This window comes from Cetorhinus maximus, chromosome 10, assembly GCF_964194155.1.
Source record: "Cetorhinus maximus chromosome 10, sCetMax3.hap1.1, whole genome shotgun sequence".
NCBI lineage: Eukaryota > Metazoa > Chordata > Chondrichthyes > Lamniformes > Cetorhinidae > Cetorhinus > Cetorhinus maximus.
In genome coordinates, this window is record NC_135888.1 from 53,258,550 (window position 1) to 53,277,901 (window position 19,352).

At 45.6% G+C, this 19,352-nt stretch overlaps 1 pseudogene across 1 annotated transcript in view; it reads left to right on the forward strand.

The window, feature by feature from the left end:
• Nucleotides 1–17,371, forward strand: part of LOC144685696 (E3 ubiquitin/ISG15 ligase TRIM25-like) — a 46,566-nt pseudogene extending 29,195 nt beyond the window's left edge. Inside the window, exons 3-7 of the transcript XR_013577763.1 lie at nt 1,212–1,441; nt 2,013–2,035; nt 4,148–4,281; nt 4,772–4,906; nt 16,752–17,371. The product of XR_013577763.1 is annotated as an E3 ubiquitin/ISG15 ligase TRIM25-like (transcript). The remainder of the gene's footprint in view (nt 1–1,211; nt 1,442–2,012; nt 2,036–4,147; nt 4,282–4,771; nt 4,907–16,751) is intronic.
• Nucleotides 17,372–19,352: the final 1,981 nt, after the last annotated feature.

The window sequence follows — 19,352 nt, forward strand, 5'->3', positions numbered from 1 at the left end:
ATGTAGTTAACTAGTTGTAGCTGCATGCAGAGCCTGTATAAATCCTGTTTTAAAGCTGGCCTAGAACTCACCTTCTTCCAACCCAAACAGCAACTTTTAGTTAATTACTAAATTAAAGAAAGACTAGACTTTAGATAGAAATTACCCTTAAATTCTCTCAGTCACCAAACTCCATCTTAAGCACTCTTCTGCAGGCCAAAGCAGCACTCCAGTGGAATGGAGTCCTTGCAGGAACTAGAGTGTGAAGAAATATAGTCGAGGTAACTGTGGGAGTCGGTGGGCTTGTAATGAATATTAGTAGACAGTCTATCCCCAGATATGGAGACAGGAAAATCAAGAAAGGGAAGGAAAGTATCGGAGATGGATCATGTGAAGGTGAGAGAAGTGTAGAAATTGGAAGCAAAATTGATTAATTTTTCCAGTTCCGTATGAGAGCAGGAAGTGGCACCAATACAGTCATCAATGTACCTGAAAAAGAGTTGTGGGAGGGGGCCCGATTCAGCCTGGAACAAGGAATGCTCCACATACCATGTTTCCACAGATGCTGCCAGACTGCTAAGCTTTGCGGCACTTTTTGCTTTAATTTCAGATCTCCAGCACCCAATATTTTGCTTTTATTTTACTGGTTCACAAAATTGTTACAACATAGAAGGAGACCATTTGGCCCATCTTGTCTGCACCGGCTCTTCAAATAAGCAGCTCACCTAGTGCCATTCTCCTGCTTTCTCCCCGTAAGCCTGCACACTCTTCCTTTTCAGATAACAGTCTAATTCTCTGGTGAATGCTGCAATTGAACATGTTTCCACCACACTCTCAGGCAGTGCATTCCAAAACTTAATCATTCACTGCATTAAAATTTTTCTCATATCACTTTTTCTTCTTTTCCTAATTACTTTAAATCTGTGCTACTCTGGATCAATGCTTTGTCTCTTTACTATGACCATTAGCACTGTATTTGCCTTTTATTCCATGACATCATTGTCATTTCAACTCCCCCGCCCTCTGACCTAACCCTGACCTTTCCTTTGCTCTTCCTCACCCTCCCCGCTTTTCCAACAGCATAAAACCCATTACATTTATGCCCCAGTCCAGTTCTGAAGAAGACCCATATTGAACTCAAAAAGTTAACTTTCCCGCTCCACAGATGCAACCAGACCTGCTGAGTTTTTCCAATGCCTTTCATTTGTAATGGGAGTTGGTTTGGGTTTCAGACACGAATCAATGAGCTGAAAGGAAAGTTATCGAAGAGCTTTTCTGATTGGAGGGAAAGCTGGAAGAAGATGAAGAATCCACATTGAAACTGATCGATGAGAAGGGGCTCCGAGCTCTCTCTCAGATTAGAAGCTGTTCTGAAGCATTAAACAAGAGGATGGAACAGATTACATTAATAGATGGAGAAACCCAAACTCTGGTACAAAGGGACCCTCTCTCCTTTATTCAGGTACATCTTCAATATAAACAAGATCATGGCTGGGGAATGGGGTCTTTTTGTGAGGGCTGAATCGTTTCAAGATTGTTGGTGGGGCCCAGAATTTGATCTGTCCCCTCAGCCCTGCCCTTGGAGTGTTGGTGCTGCCCCCAGTCCTGCCCTCGGAGTGTTCGTGCTGCCCCCTCAGTCCTGCCCACGGAGTGTTGGTGCTGCCCCCTCAACCCTGCCCTCTGAGTGTTGGTGCTGCCCCCTCAGTCCTGCCCTTGGAGTGTTGGTGCTGCCCCCTCAACCCTGCCCTCGGAGTGTTGGTGCTGCCCCCTCAGCCCTGCCCTCAGAGTGTTGGTGCTGCCCCCTCAACCCTGCCCTCAGAGTGTTGGTGCTGCCCCCTCAGCCCTGCCCTCGGAGTGTTGGTGCTGTTCCAGGATGGAGTGCAGCGAAATGTGGGATTGTTCCTCATTCCTGTGACTGGCCACACCTGCTGTTACACACTGAACTCTTTTCTATCAATCCCAAATTCGCTGTTTGATTCCATTGGGAGTTGGTTTGTTCATTGACTGATCTGATCTCCTCTCTTTATTCACAGAACTCGAAGCAGCTCCTTTCCAGGTAAGTTCCTCTCACTCTGTGGTAATTATGGTTTAATTTAGTGTGTAATATACCTTTAAGAATAATACTTGTTAAGGAAGATCACATGATCTTTAATACCCAATAGGAGAGTAGCGCGGGCTACCTCAATAGTCAGTAGTTAGTGGTTAGTCGTGTGGAGATAGAGTTTGAGTTGAAAACACACGTAGTTGCTGCTGAGTACCTTTCTAAATAAACTTAAAGTTTCCACCTAAGAAGTGTCTGCTGATCAACTCTATCAATAGTACCAACTCAGCCACCACTCACAACAAACTCTTACAGTACAATAAGTCCTGACTTAAAGTTATGGTTGCATTCCTGAAAATCGTGACTTTAAGTGAAACCACTTTAAGCGAATCTTGGGTTCCCTTAGGAATCAATGTTAGGTTCCTTCAGCCATTTCTTGCCCGGAAAAACCAAAGTATAAGTTGAAATACTATATCGTACGTGTGCAGCAATGTGCATTCCTAACTGGAATAACTTGCAAAGTAAAATAAATTACAGAATATACCAGAAATACTACAGAAATTTAAATTAGATTACAGTAAATCACCCAACAAGCCCTGAGTAGCACAGTTTCTGTGTCTCACCCACAACACTCCTGAAACTCAGCTCAACTTTTTGCTTTCCATTCTCGCTTTGTCTCTCTCTCTCTCTCTGTCTCCTTTCCCACTCTGTCTCTGCCTCTGCTTCTCTTTCTCCTTCTTCACTGTCTCCAAACCTAATGGTCTGCAGAACCTGATGCCCTATCCCGGGGACGGGGAAGGAAGGGCAGTGGATGGAGCCAGCAGGTGAGGGGGCCGTGGGTGGAGCTGGGGTGGTGTGGGGGGCACAGATGGACCAAGGGGGTGGAGGGCGTGGATGGAGATGGAGGTGTGGATGGAGCTGTGGTGGGGTCACAGATGGAGCTGGGGTGGAGGGCATGCATGGAGTCAATGGTGGGGACGTGGATGGAGCCGTGGTGAGGACCACAGATGGAACCGTGGTGGAGGCCATGGATGGAGCTGGCATGGGGGCTGCGGAAGGAGCTGGGGTGGATGGGATGGATGGAGACAGGGGTGTGCGTATGGAGCTGTGGTGGGGGGCCGGGAATGGAGCTGGGCTTGGTACTGCAATGGGTCCAGGATGGAGGGTGTGGATGGAACCGGAGATACGCGGATGGAGCCGCAGTGGGGGGCTGGAAATGGAGCCAGAGTAGGGGCTGCAGATGGAATTGGGGTGGAGGGCATGGATGGAGCCAGAGGTTAGTTGGGGTGGTCATGGGAGCGTGGTGGGGGGGACACGCGGATGGGAGCACAATTTCCCTTTCACAAAACAATGTTGACTCTGCCTGATCCCAATATGATTTTCTAAATATCCTGACACCATGGCTGTCTGAGGCTGTGGGAAGATCCCAGCAAGGCTGGCAATGTGGAGGTCCTGTCGATCTTCATGGCCAGATCCCATTTAAATAGTCTTCTGATTCCCGCCCAACAGCTAGCGATTGACAGCATGACCGGTGGAAGGGAGAAAAACAAGGGATAGGAGGACACAACCAACCAGGGACCCTTGGGGGTGTCCCCTTCACTTAGAGAGGGAAACAGAAACTCCAGAGGCCCCATCAGGATGTTATGGAGGGGGGAACAGCTGCTGAAAGAGGGAGGGAGCACAGACTGGAGACCCTCGGGATCATAATCATTGTTAATAATGGAAATAAAAACAAAAAACTGCGGATGCTGGAAATCCAAAACAAAAACAGAAATACCTGGAAAAACCTGCCAGACCTGCTGAGTTTTTCCAGGTATTTCTGTTTTTGTTTTTAATAATGGAAAGATGAGGCTCCAGTACAGAGAAACTGAACTGAACATAGACAGATTTGAAAATCACAAACTGAGCTGAAGTGGCAGCAAACCAGGATCCAACTGCACATGTGGAGATCAGTGTGAATGCAAGGAGACTGTATTCTCCCATAATCTGCCATTTTCAGGATGGGTTACTGCAGGGTGTCAGCACGAGTAGTAGAAGGCATGCAGGGTGTTACACTGATCACTAGTTCCCCTTTCGGTTCTTGATCTGAAATGTCCCCACTGATAAAACATTCCTCTTTCATTGCAGAGCGACTGAGACTCAGAGAGTCACAGAGCCAGATGTTCGAGAGCTCACCCTGAACCTGTCCAATATATCTCAACTTATCCAGAAGAGGCTGAATGGATGGGAAAAGTACCGCTGACACATATTGGGAATCATCAGTAAGAACATGCAGCTTTTCTCCAATATAAGGGACTGAGAGCAGGTTGGGTTAGTTGTGTTCAGACAGCTGGGAATATCTCTGAACTTCAATATCAGCTCCCTGTGTGTGTGGATCAGGAGCCGGAGATTAATCCTCAGTCCCCAGTGACACTAGCTTTAAATATTCCCCACTGTAATGGGCCAGAACTTCACCCAGGTAGGAACGGGGTTACATGCTGTCAATCAGAGTGTCTCTGAAAGAGACACCGTCCCTCACAGGGCCGTCAGAATGTTTAAAAATAAAGGAAGACCTGTATTTTTAGAGCAACTTTCACAACCTCAGGACATCCCAAATGTCTTTACAGCCAACAAAGTTCTATTTTTGAAGTGCAGTCACTGTTGTAATGTAGAATATATAAGGATGGAATATATAACCCACCACTGAGTAATATGAAGGAATCTGGACCTCGCTGTGTCATAATTCCCAATCACTGTGTGCTTTTTTTACAGTGCCAGCTTTCACTGAATACAGGGACCCATTGAACGTAAGCCCTCCCCCACACAGCTCCTCTGGGGCAGCTACTGTCCCAGGGAATGTCCTCCAGATGTTGACTGAAATCAGCAGGAAAGCGGGAATATCCCAAGGTGTGTTTACAATGTTAAACAGGGATCATACTGACTACAATTTATATTTAATCCTTCCTTTCTCAGTGATATTTCTTCCGTTGGGGTTTCGAGTTCCTGCTCCTGTTCCCTCCTCACGGCTCTCTATTGGTTTAAGTGTCAGATCTGGGGCCTGAGTGGGTGTTGGTGAATTCAGAGTGAACAGGGAGCAACAGTTTAAGGTGCAGAAGGGACACAGGAAAAGGAGGAGGCCATTTTTTAAAAATTCATTTACGGAATGTGAGCATCGCTGGCTAGGCCAGCATTTATTGACCATCCCTAATTGCCCTTGAGAGTCTGTCCCACCACTTAATGAGATCTTGGCAGATCTGTGACCTTATTCCATATCTTTTCCCCACATCAATTAATATCTTTGTTTAATAAAAATCAGTAAACTTGAGCTGCTTTCAGACTCACAGCCAATGGGGTCTTGCCTGACGGGCACCATGAGGTGGTTTACCAGCCAGTTTCCCTCCACCGTCTCCCGTTGGTACATTCTGATTCCCCCATCGGAATTTATTTTTTAATAATAAGCTTCTTTTTTATTCTTCCTGCCAAAATGGACAATTTCCCATTTGCCCACATTATACTCCATTTGCCAGATCTTTGCTCATTCACTTAACCTATCTATGTACCTTAGTAGCCTCCTTATGTCCTCTTCACAACTAACTTTCCTACCTATCTTTGTGCAAATTTAGCAACCATACATTTAAAAACATAAGAAATAGGAGCAGGAGTAGACTATTCAGCCCCTTGAGCCTGCTCCTCCATTCAATAAGATCATAGCTGACCTGCCCCAGGCCTCAACTCCTCTATTGTGCCAGCTCCTCAGAGCCCTCAACTCCCTGATATTTCAAAAATCTACCTACCTCCTCTTTGAATACTTTCAGTGATCTAGCCTCCACAACTCTCTGGGGTAGAGAATTCCAGAAATTCCTTTGCATCTCAGTTTTAAATGAGTGTCCTCTTATTCTGTAACTATGTCCCCTAGTTCGAGAATCCCCCACTAGCGGAAACATCTTCTCAACATCTACCCTGTCAATGCCCCTCGGAATCTTGTATGTTTCAATAAGATCACCCCTCATTCTTCTAAACTCTATAACGAATAAATAATGCCTAGCCTGTTTACCGTTCTTGGTAAGTCAACCCCTTCATCCCAGGAATCACAGAATCACACAGTGCAGAAGAGGCCCTTAGGCCCATCGAGTCTGCACCAACACGTGAGAAACACCTGACCTACCTACCTAATCCCATTTACCAGCACTTGGGCCAAAGCCGAACGTTATGACGTGCCAAGTGCTCATCCAGGTACTTTTTAAAGGATGTGAGGCAACCCGCCTCCACCACCCTCCCAGGCAACGCATTCCAGACCGTCACCACCCTCTGGGTAAAAATGTTTTTCCTCACATCCCCCCTAAACCTCCTGCCCCTCACCTTGAACTTGTATCTCCTCGTGACTGACCCTTCAACTAAGGGGAACAGCTGCTCCCTATCCACCCTGCCCATGCCCCTCATAATCTCGTACACCTCGATCAGGTTGCCCCTCAGTCTTCTCTGCTCCAACGAAAACAACCCAAGTCTATCCGACCTCTCTTCATAACTTAAATGTTTCATCCCAGGCAACATCCTGGTGAATCTCCTCTGCACCCCCTCCAATGCAATCACATCCTTCCTATAATGTGGCGACCAGAACTGCATACAGTACTCCAGCTGTGGCCTCACCAAGGTTCTATACAACTCCAACATGACCTCCCTACTTTTGTAATCTATGCCTCGGTTGATAAAGGCAAGTGTTCCATATGCCTTTTCCACCACCCCACTAACATGCCCCTCTGCCTTCAGAGATCTATGGACAAACATGCCAAGGTCCCTTTGTTCCTCAGAACTTCCTAGTGTCGTGCCGTTCATTGAATCGTTCCTTGTCAAATTACTCCTACCAAAGTGTATCACTTCACACTTTTCAGGGTTAAATACCATTTGCCGCTTATCTGCCCATTTGACCATCCCGTCTATATCTTCCTGCAGCCCAAGACACTCAACCTCACTGTTAACCACCTGGCCAATCTTTGTGTCATCCGCAAACTTACTAATCCATAATCATCAATGTTGTTTATATAAATGACGAATAATAGGGGACCCAGCACAGATCTCTGTGACACGCCACTGGACACTGGCTTCCAGTCACTAAAGCATCCTTCTGTCATCACCCTCTGGGTCTCCTACAACTAAGCCAATTTTGAATCCACCTTATCAAATTACTCTGTACCCCATGTGCATTTGCCTTCTTTATTAGTCTCCCATGTGGGAATCAGCCTAGTGAATCTCATTTGAACTGCCCCCAATGCCAAGATATACTTTCTTAAATACAGGGATGAAAACTGTACACAGTGCTCCAGGTGTGGCCTCACCAACACCCTGTACAGTTGCAAAAGGCTTCCCTATTTTTAAACTCCAACTCCCTAGTAATACAGACCAAAATTCCATTTGCCTTCTTCATTACTTGCTGCACCTGCATGCTAACTTTTTGTGTTTCATGCACAAGAACACTCAGATCCCTCTGCACTGTTCTTTTTTTTTTGGAGTCTATCTCTATTTAAATAATAGCCTGCCTCCTGATTTTTTCTACTAGGGGTGTCACTTGAGCGGTTTTCCAATCCGCTGGGACCCTCCCGGAATACAGTGAGTTCTGGAATAGTTCGACCAATGCCTCCACTATCTCTGCAGCCACTTCCTTTAAAACCCTTGGATGCAGGCCATCAGGTCCTGGCGACTTGTCTGCCTTTAGTTCCATTAAATTTGTCAAATACTTTGTCCCTCATGATAGAGACTGTCAAGATCTTTCCTCCCATTTGCTCCTTCCTTATCTGATATCTTTGGGATGTTTATAGTGTCCTTCATAATGAAAACCGATGTACAATATTGGTTTAAATTATCTGTCATTTCTCTGTTCCCCATTATCAATTCCCCAGTCACATCCTTCAAGGGTCCCACGCTCACTTTAGCCACTCTCTTTCTTTTCATATACCCGTAGAAGCTCTTGCTGTTAGTTTTTATATTTCTTGCCAATTTACTTTAGTAATCAATTTTCTCCCTCTTTATTAGCTTTTTAGTCATCTGCTGCTGGTTCCTAAAAAAAATTCCCAATCCTCTGGCCTACTACTAGTTTTCGCCGCTTTGTATGCCTTAGCTTTTGATTGGATACTCTCCTTGACTACCTTTGTTAACCACGGGTGGTTCATCCTTCTCATCGAGTCCTTCTTTTTGACTGGGATAAATTTTTGCTGAGCGTTATGAAATATCTGCTTAAATGTCTGCCTCTGCTCATTCACTGACCTTCCCCTTAGTCTATTTTCCAAGCCCGCTTCAGACAAATCTTTCTCATACCTCTGCAATTGTCCTTATTTAAGTTGAGGACACTGGTGTGAGACCTGAGTTGCTCGTCCTCAAACTGAATTTGAAATTCTACCATGTTGTGATCGCTACCCCCTAGAGGATCCTTAACTACGAGATCTCTTATTAATCCCACCTCATTACACATTACTAGATCTAAAATAATATGTTCCTAGGTAGGTTCTTCAATGTATTGCTCTAAGAAACAATCCCTGATGCACTCTACAAATTTGTCTTCCATGTTACCCCTGCCAATCTGATTTGTCCAGTCAATATGCAGATCAAAATCACCCATGACAATTGTGGTGCCCTTCTTACACGCCTCCATTATATCCGGATTTATACTTTGTCCGACAGTGAGGCAACTCTTCAGGGGCCGATAGATGACTCCCATCCATGACTTCTTCCCTTTGCTGTTCCTTATTTCCACCCAAACTGATTCCACATCACAAGCTATTGGACCTATATCATTACTCACCACCGCACTGATATCTTCTTTTATTAACAAAACTACCCCACCTCCTTTTCCTTTTTGCCTATTTTTCCAGAATGTTGAATACCCTTGAATATTGAGTTCTCAATATTGGTCACATAGAAACCTAGAAACATAGAAACTAGGAGCAGGAGTAGGCCAGTCGGCCCTTCGAGCCTGCTCCGCCATTCATTATGATCATGGCTGATCATCCAACTCAATAGCCTGCTCCCGCTTTCTCCCCATACCCTTTGATCCCTTTCGCCCCAAGAGCTATATCTAACTCCTTCTTGAAAACATACAATGTTTTGGTCTAAACTACTTTCTGTGGTAACAAATTCCACAGGCTCACCACTCTCTGGGCGAATGACTTTCTTCTCATCTCAGTCCTAAATGGTCTACCCCGTATTTTCAGAGTGTGACCCTTGGTTCTGGACTCCCCCAACATCGGGAACATCCTTCCTACATCTACCCTGTCTAGTCCTGTTAGCATTGTATAGGTTTCTATGAGATCGCCCCTCATTCTTCTGAACTCCAGCGAATATAATCCTAATCGGCTCAATCGCTCCTCATATGTCAGTCCCACCATCCCAGGAATCAGTCGGGTAAACCTTCGCTGCACTCCCTCGATAGCAAGTACATCCTTCCTCAGATAAGGAGACCAAAACTGCACTCACTATTCCAGGTGTGGTCTCACCAAGGCCCTGTACAATTGCAACCCTGTTCCTGTACTCGAATCCTCTCGCTGTGAAGGCCAACATACCATTTGCCTTCTTTACCGCCTGCTGCACCTGCATGCTTACCTTCAGCAACTGGTGTACAAGGACACCCAGGTCTCATTGCACATTCCCCTCTCTCAATTTATAGCCATTCAGATAATAATCTGCCTTCCTGTTTTTGCTACCAAAATGGATAATCTCACATTTATCCACATTATACTGCATCTGCCATGCATTTGCCCACTCACTCAGCTTGTCCAAATCACACTGAAGCATCTCTGCATCCTCCTCACAGCTCAGCCTTCCACCCAGCTTTGTGTCATCTGCAAATCTGGAGATATTACATTTAATTCCCTCATCTAAATCATTAATATATATATTGTAAATAACTAGGATCCCAGCACTGATCCCTGCGGTACCCTACTAGTCACTGCCTGCCATTAGGAAAAAGACCCGTTTATTCCTACTCTTTGTTTCCTGTCTGCCAACCAGTTTTCTATCCATCTCAATACACTACCCCCAATCCCATGCGCTTTAATTTTACACGCTAATCTCTTATGTGGGACTTTGTCAAAAGCCTCCTGAAAGTCCAAATAAACCACATCCACTGGCTCCCCCTCATCAACTCTACTAGTTACATCCTCGAAAAATTCCAGTAGATTTGTCAAGCATGATTTTCCCTTTCATAAATCCATTCTGACTCTGATTCTGCCACTGTTTTCCACTTGCTCAGCTATTAAATCTTTTCTAATAGACTCTAGAATTATCCCCACTACCGATGTCAGGCTGACTGGTCTATAATTCCCTGTTTTCTCTCTGCCTCCCTTTTTAAATAGTGGGGTTACATTAGGTACCCTCCAATCTGTAGGAACTGTTCCAGAGTCTGTAGAATCTCGGAAGATGACCACCAATGCATCCACTATTTCTAGGGCCACTTCCTTAAGTACTCTGGGATGTAGATTATCAGGCCCTGGGGATTTATCGGCCTTCAATCCCATCAATTTCCCCAATGCCATTTCCCTACTAATACTGATTTCTTTCAGATCCTCCCTCTCACTAAACCCTGTGTTCCCTAACATTTCTGGTATGTTATTAGTGTCCTCCTTTCTGAAGACAGAACCAAAGTATGTATTTAGTTGGTCAGCCATTTCTTTGTTCCCCATTATAAATTCCCCTGTTTCTGACCTAAAGGGACCTACATTTGTCTTCACCAATCTTTTTCTCTTCACATACCTATAGAAACTTATACAGTCAGTTTTTATGTTCCCTGCAAGCTTACACTCGTACTCTATTTTCTCCTTCTTAATCAATTCCTTGGCCCTCCTTTGCTGAATTCTAAACTGCTGCCAATCCGCTGGTCTGTTGTTTCTTCTGACCAATTCGTAGGCCTCTTCTTTGCATCTAATACTATCTCTAATTTCCCTTGTAAGCCATGGTTTGGCCCCCTTTCCTGTTTTACTTTTGCGCCAGACAGGAATAAACAATTGTTGCAGTTCACCCATGCGCTCTTTGAATGTTTGCCATTGCCTATCCACCGTCACCCCTTTAAGTAATGTTTCCCAATCCATTATAGCCAACTCGCGCCTCATACCATTGTAGTTTCCTTCATTAAGATTCAGGACCCTAGTCTCAGAATCAACTACATCACTCTCCATCTTGATGAAGAATTCTATCATATTATGGTCGCTCATCCCCAAGGGGCCTCGCACAACTAGATTGCCAATTATTCCTTTCTCATTCCACAATACCCAGTCGAGGATGACCTGTTATCTCGTTGGTTCCTTAACGTCCAGAAAACCATCCCGTATACTCTCCAGGAATTCCTCCTCTATGGCATTGTTACTAATTTGATTTGCCCATCTATATGCAGATTAAAGTCACCCTTTAGCTGTTCCTTTATTACATGCGTCTCCAATTTCCTGTTTAATGCCATTCCCAACATCACCACTACAGTTTGGGGGTCTATATACAACCCCCACTAACGTTTTTTGCCCCTTAGTGTTTCTCAGCTCTACCCATACAGATTTCACATCATCAGAGCTAATATCTTTCTGCACTATTGTGTTAATTTCCTCTTTAACCAGCAATGCAACTCCATCGCCTTTTCCTTTTTGTCTCTCCTTCCTAAATACTGAATAGCCCTAGTTGTTCAGTTCCCATCCCTGGTCACCCTGCAGCCATGTCTCCGTAATCCCGACTATATCATACCTGTTTACATCTATTTGCGCGGTTAATTCATCCACTTTATTGCGAATGCTCCTCGCGTTAAGGCACAAAGCCTTAAGGCTTGTCTTTTTAACATTACTTGTCCCATTCCCACTATTTTTCACTGAGGCCTTGTTTGATTCTTGTCCTTGATTTCTCTGACTGTCACTTTTCTTATTCCGCTTTCTGTCTTTTGTTCTTGTCTTTGATTCTCCTTCCTCTGACTCCTTGCATAGATTCCCATCCCCCTGCCATTTTAGTTTAAATCCTCCTCAACCAGTCTAGCAAATGTTCCCCCTAAGACATCAGTCCCGGTCCTGCCCAGGTGTAACCCGTCCAGTTTGTACTGGTCCCACCTCCCCCAGAACTAGTCCCAATGCTCCAGGAATCTGAAACCCTCCCCTTCACACCATCTCTTCAGCCGTGTATTCATCCGATATATACTGCTATCTCTACTCTGACTGTCACGTGGCACTGGACGTAATCCTGAGATCACTACCTTTAAGGTCCTACTTTTCAACTTACTTCCTAACTCCCTATATTCTGCTTTTAGGACCTCATCCCTTTTTTTACCTATGTCGTTTGTACCAATGTGTACTATGCACACTGGCTTTTCATCCGCCCCCTTCAGAATGTCCTGTGGCCGCTCTAAGACATCCTTGACCCTAGCACCAGGGAGGCAAGGTACCATCCTGGAGTCTCATTTGCGGCCACAGAAATGCCCTATCTATTCCCCTTACAATTGAATCCCCTATAACTATTGCATCCCCACACTTTTTACTCCTCCCCTGTGCAGTAGAGCCAACCGTGGTGCAACAAATTTGGCTGCTTTCTCCTGAGAGGCCATTCCCCCCCAACAATATCCAAAGCGGTATATCTGTTTTGCAGGGGAATAGCCACAGGAGATTCCTGCACTGCCTGCCTAGTCCTCTTGCTTTGCCTGGTGGTCACCCATTTCCTTCCTGCCTGTGGACTCCTAGCCTGTGGTGTGACCACCTCTATATACGTCCTATCCAGGATACTCTCTGCCTCGCGGATGCTCCACAGTGTCCCCAGCTGCTGATCCAGCTCCAAAACCCGGGATTCCAGGAGCTGCAGCTGGAAACACTTCCTGCACACATGCTGGCCCCGAGCACTGGAAATGTGCCCGGCTTCCCACATAGCCGGGCACATAGGAGGAGCACACCATGGCTTTGAGCTCTCCTGCCATGACTTACCCCTTTAAATTAAATTAAACCTTTTGAAAGATACTTAATATCAATTACTTCGGGCCCTTCTTCTCTGCTCCTCGTTGTTACAAAATATAGCCCCTACAAACGATGAACCACAAAATAAGGCGTTAATAACTATAAGCAATTAAAGTCCTAAATGCTTACCCAGCCGTACTCATGATACTCAAAGGATCACCTCATTCCCTCTTCACCGAACTCCCTCAGTGACCCCTGCTCTCCCAGCTTCTCTTCAACTCCCGACTCCTCTCGTACTTCTCTTCAACTCCTGACTCCTCTAGGTGCTGCTGACTGCCTGTCCCAGAGTCCTCATCTCGCACTCTCCTCTAGGTGCTGCTGACTGCTGTCCCAGAGTCCACCTCTCGCTCTCTCCCCTAGGTGCTGCTGACTGCCTGTCCCAGAGTCCTCTCGCTCTCTCCTCTAGGTGCTGCTGACTGCCTGTCCCAGAGTCCTTCTCTCGCACTCTCCTCTCCCTGCAACCACGTCTCTGTAATAGCTATCAAGTTGTATTCATTTATTTCTATTTGTGCCGTCAGCTCACCCATCTTGTTACAAATGCTGCATGCGTTCAGATAAAGAGTCTTAAGCTTTGACTTTTTACCATTAATACTCATTCTGGTTCTGATTTCTGCAGCACTCTTCTGCTTATATTTACTGCCTCTTCTTGTCACACTTTGATTATCGTTCGCCTCTTCACTACCCTACACCTCTGCTCTTTCAGTTCTTTTTGATTTTTTAAACTTCCCTTCAATTGATCCCCCCCCACCATCCCCACCACTAATTAGTTTAAAGCCCTATCCCCAACCCTAGTTATACGTTTCGCCAGGACACTGGTCCCAGCATGGTTCAAATGAAGCCCATCCCAATGAAACAGCTCTCTCCTTCACCAGTGTTGGTGCCAGTGCCCCATGAATTGGAACCTATTTCTCCCACACCAATCTTTGAGCCACGCATTTAACTCTCTAATTTTATTTACCCTATGCCAATTTGCACATGACTCAGGCAGTAATCCGGAGATTATTAGCTTTATGGTTCTACTTTTTAATTTAGCCCCGAGATGCTTGTAGTCCCTCAGCAGAGCCTCTTTCCTAGTCCTACCTATATTGTTGGTACCTAAGTGGACCACAACAACTGGATCCTTCCCCTCCCACTCTAAGTTCCTCTCCAGCCCAGAAGAGATGTCCTTAACATTGGCACCAGGTAGGCAACACAGCCTTCGGGGCTCTCTCTCTTTGCTGCAGAGAACTGTATCTATTCCCCTAACTATGCTATCCCCTATTACTACTACATTTCTCTTTTCTCCCCCCACTTGAATGGCACTCTGTACCATGGTGCCGTGGTCAGTTCACTCACCCTCCCTGCAGTCTGTGCCCTTATCTGCACTGTGAACCTCGTATCTTTTGGACAAGGGCACTGGCTGATGCTCCTCCAAAGCTAAAGTTTGGATCCCCATACCTTCCTCTCTCACAGTCACACCCTCCTGTCATTGACTATGGTCCAAAGTTGATTTAATTAACCTAAGGGGTTTGACTGCCTCCTGAAACACAGTGTCCAGGTAACTCTCCCCCTCTCTGATGTGTCGCAGTGTCTGCAGCTCGGACTCCAGCTCATGAACTCTGAGCTGAAATTCCTCGAGCAGCCAACACTTGCTGCAGATGTGGTCACCGTGGATTGCACCGGCGTCCACCGGCTCCCACATACTACAGCTACAACACATCGCCTGCCCAGCCATCTCTATTCTATTTAATTAATTAATTTGGATGCTAAATATTTTAAAAGTAAATTTCTTAACTGTACTCTTCAGCTGTAATAACATCTGATTTAAACCATTTTTGTGTGATTAAATTGACTGTTACTGTGTGTCCCACTGCAATGTTTGCACAATGTGTACAGCACTGGGACTCATACACTGCTATTGAACAGGGATTCTGATTGAAGGCCATTTATTTAACATGGGAAGAATACAATCTAACAGGTAATATGGGGATAAGAACAAAAAACTACTGCGGATGCTGGAAATCCAAAACAAAAACAGAATTACCTGGAAAAACTCAGCAGGTCTGGCAGCATCGGCGGAGAAGAAAAGAGTCGACGTTTCGAGTCCTCATGACCCTTCAGCAGAACTGAGTATAGTTAGGAGAGGGGTGAAATATAAGCTGGTTTAAGGGGGGTGGGGGGGGGTGTGGGGGAGAGAAGTTGAGGGGGGGGAGTGGTTGTAGGGACAAGCAAGCAGTGATAGGAGCAGATAATCAAAAGATGTCACAGACAAAAGGATCAAAGAGGTGTTGAAAGTGGTGATATTATCTAAGAAAATGTGCTAATTAAGAATGGTTGGCAGGACACTCAAGGTACAGTTCTAGTGGTGGTGGGGTGGAAAGACTGACAAGGTATTAGTTGTAGATTTAAAAATAATGGAAATAGGTGGGAAAAGAAAAATCTATATAAATTATTGAAAAAAACAAAAGGGAGGGGGAAGAAACGGGGTGGGGATGAGGGGAGGGAGTTTAAGATCTAAAGTTGTTGAATTCAATATACAGCCTGGAAGGCTGTAAAGTGCCTAGTCGGAAGATGAGGTGCTGTTCCTCCAGTTTGCTTTGGGCTTCACTGGAACAATGCAGCAAGCCAAGGACAGACGTGGGCAAGAGAGCAGGGTGGGGTGTTAAAATGGCAAGCGACAGGAAGGTTTGGGTTTTTCTTGCGGACAGACCGCAGGTGTTCTGCAAAGCGGTCGCCCAGTTTACGTTTGGTCTCTCCAATGTAGAGGAGACCGCATTGGGAGCAACGAATGCAGTAGACTAAGTTAGGAGAAATGCAAGTGAAATGCTGCTTCACTTGAAAGGAGTGTTTGGGCCCTTGGACGGTGAGGAGAGGGGAAGTGAAGGGGCAGGTGTTGCATCTTCTGCGTGGGCATGGGGAGGTGCCATAGGTGGGAGTTGAGGAGTAGGGGGTGATGGAGGAGTGGACCAGGGTGTCCCGGAGGGCACGTTCCCTACGGAATGCCGCCAGGGGGGGTGAAGGGAAGATGTGTTTGGTGGTGGCATCATGCTGGAGTTGGCGGAAATGGCGGAGGATGATCCTTTGAATGCGGAGGCTGGTGGGGTGATAAGTGAGGACAAGGAGGACCCTATCATGTTTCTGGGAGGGAGGAGAAGGCGTGAGGGCGGATGCGCGGGAGATGGGCCGGACACGGTTGAGGGCCCTGTCAACGACCGTGGGTGGAAAACCTCGGTTAAGGAAGAAGGAGGACATGTCAGAGGAACTGTTTTTGAAGGTAGCGTCATCAGAACAGATGCGACGGAGGCGAAGGAACTGAGAGAATGGGATGGAGTCCTTACAGGAAGTGGGGTGTGAGGAGCTGTAGTCGAGGTAGCTGTGGGAGTCGGTAGGCTTGTAATGGATATTGGTGGACAGTCTATCATCGGAAATTGAGACAGAGAGGTCAAGGAAGGGAAGGGAAGTGTCAGAGATGGACCATGTGAAAATGATGGAGGGATGGAGATTGGAAGCAAAATTAATAAATTTTTCCAGGTCCAGATCAGAGCATGAAGCCGCACGAAGTAATCATCGATGTACCAGAGAAAGAGTTGTGGGAGGGGGCTGGAGTAGGACTGGAACAAGGAATGTTCCAAATACCCCATAAAGAGACAGGCAAAGCTGGGGCCCATGCGGGTACCCATAGCCACACCTTTTATTTGGAGGAAGTGAGAGGAGGTTCACAGTGTCTGGGAAATACTGACACTCCTACCTGTAGCTGTCACTCATTGATCAGAGTGGAATAACCTTGTCTGACCAATCTCTTCTCCCCTCTCTAGGGAAAACACTATTGAGCCTGGATCCAAAGACAGTAAACTACAACTTGGTTCTGTCTGATGATTTGAGATCAGTATCGTGGACAAAACAAAAACAGCCCTACCCACCTCATCCAGAGAGGTTTAAAGATCGTTTCCAAGTTCTCTGCTCCCAGAGCTTCTCCTCAGGATCCCATTCCTGGAATGTGGAGGCTAGTGGGAATCGCTGGGTAATCGGGATTGTGAGTGAGAGTATTGAGAGGGAAGGGGGAAAGTCTTTACTGGGGAGGAGCAGTAAATCCTGGTGTTTATATAGATTTTCTAAATTTCTCACAGCCCGACACAATTTCTAGTCCCATCACATCACATCAATCCAGCCCATCATCAGGATTCGAATCAAGTTGAATTACGAGGCAGGGACTTTGTTATTTTACCAGGTCACTGACTCACAGAGATATTTACACAAATTTGATATCAGATTCATTGAACCCGTGTTTCCAGCATTTTCTTGTTGGGACAAAGCCTTAAAACTATTAAATTAATCCTGATATCAGAGCCTCATAGACAGCACTTCCTGTTTTGGGATTTGGATTTCACTTCCTGTTTGGGTATGTGGACCTCCATGTCAGTTTGGGGGTCCCTGATGATGTCAGTTTGGGGGTCCCTGATGATATCACTTCCAGGTAGGCTTGGTGGTCTCTGATGATGTCACCTCTGGGTCGGATGGAGGGTCTTTGACGCCTATATTAATCATGGTTAAATTCTCCATATTCAGTTTAGATTTCCAGTGAGTTTCTGTTAACAATGTTCAGTTAGTAAAAGGGATTCCAGTCAGACAATGTTTTCACTGATAAGCAGAAGCTACAAAACTGTATCCATTAGCTCCAGCCTTGAAAAGACACCTGCCATAGGTCTGGAAAATTAGGGAGTGAGTCAGTTATGGAGAGTTATTCTTGTTTAAAATGCAGTTATTTGAGCTAATTGGATGAGGTAACCCTTTGAATCATGTGGACCCTCACGTAGTGAGAGTGAAAGAAAGGTACAAAAAGAGGCTGTTAGAATAGATACTTCGGAATTCAACAAGGCTTGGCCAGCTGATCCCCTTGAACTCAAAACCTGTGACCCAGTGAATTCCCCAGTCTTGTACTGTCAGGGTCTCAAACATATGGGTGATTATTAGAAACATAGAAAATAGGAACAGGAGTAGGTAATTTGGCCCTTAGAGTCTGCTCCGTCATTCAATATGATCATGGCTGATTCTTCATCTCAACGCCATTCTCCCGCTCTCCCTATACCCCGTGATGCCTTTAGATTCCGGAAATCTATCTCTTGTCATCTTAAATATATTCAGTGACTTGGCCTCCACAGTCTTTTGGGGTAGAAGTTTCTCTTCATCTCAGTCCTAAATAGTCTACCCTGTATCCTGAGACTGTGACTCCTTGTTCTAGAACCCCCCAGCCAGAAGAAACATCATTCTTGCATCCAGTCTGCCCATCCCTGTCAGAATTTTATATATTTCAATGAGATCTCCTCTCATTCTTCTCAACTCCAGTGAATACAGGCCTAGCCGGCCCAATCTCTCCTCATACGACAATCCTGCCACCCCAGGAATCAGTCTGGTGAACCTTCCCTGCACTCCTTCTATGGCCAGTACATCCTTTCTTAGGTAAGGAGACCAAAACTGCACACAATACTCCAGGTATGGTCTCACCAAGGCCCTGTACAGCTGCAGTAAGACATCCTTGCTCCTGTACTTGAGTCCTCTCACAATGAATATATCATTTGCCTTCTTAACTGCTTGCTGTACCTGCATGTTTGGTTTCAGTGATTGGTGTACAAGGACACCCAAGTCCTTTTGTACATCAACATTTCCCAAATTATCACCATTTAAGTAATACTCTGCCATTTTGTTTTGCCTTCCAAAGTGTTTAACTTCATACTTATCCACGTTGTATGCATCTGCCATGTACTTGCCCACTCACTCAACCTGTCTAAATCTCCTTGAAGCCTCTTAACACCCCCCTCTTCTCTCACATTCCCACCAAGTTTCATGTCATCAGCAAACTTAGAAATATTACATTTGGTTCCCTCAACCAAATCATTGAGATATATTGTGAATAGCTGGGGCCCAAGCACTGCTCTCTGCGGTACCTCACTAGTCACCACTTGTCACTCCTAAAAAGACCCATTCATTCCTACTCTCTGTTTCCTGTCCGCTAACCAATTCTCAATCCAAGCCAATATATTACCCCCAATCCCATGTGCTTTAATTTTACACACTAACTTCTTCAATGGGACTTTATCAAAAGCTTTCTGAAAATCCAAATGCACCATATCCACTGCTTCTCCCTTATCTATTCTGTTAGTTACGTCTCAAAGGACTCCAGAAGGTTTGTCAAACATGGGCCAGAATTTTAGGTCCTGCGGGCGGATGCACACCCAACCCATCTGGCCGCAAAATAGTGCGAGATGACGTCAGGCGGGAGTCCGACATCATCGCACACTCATTGCGATATCTCACTCAACGGGTGTACACATGCTCCCCCCGACAATTAAGCGGGCATTTAAGCCCATTAAGGAGGCAATTGAAAGTGATTTTTCGTGCCCCGTCCACTTTTACAGTTG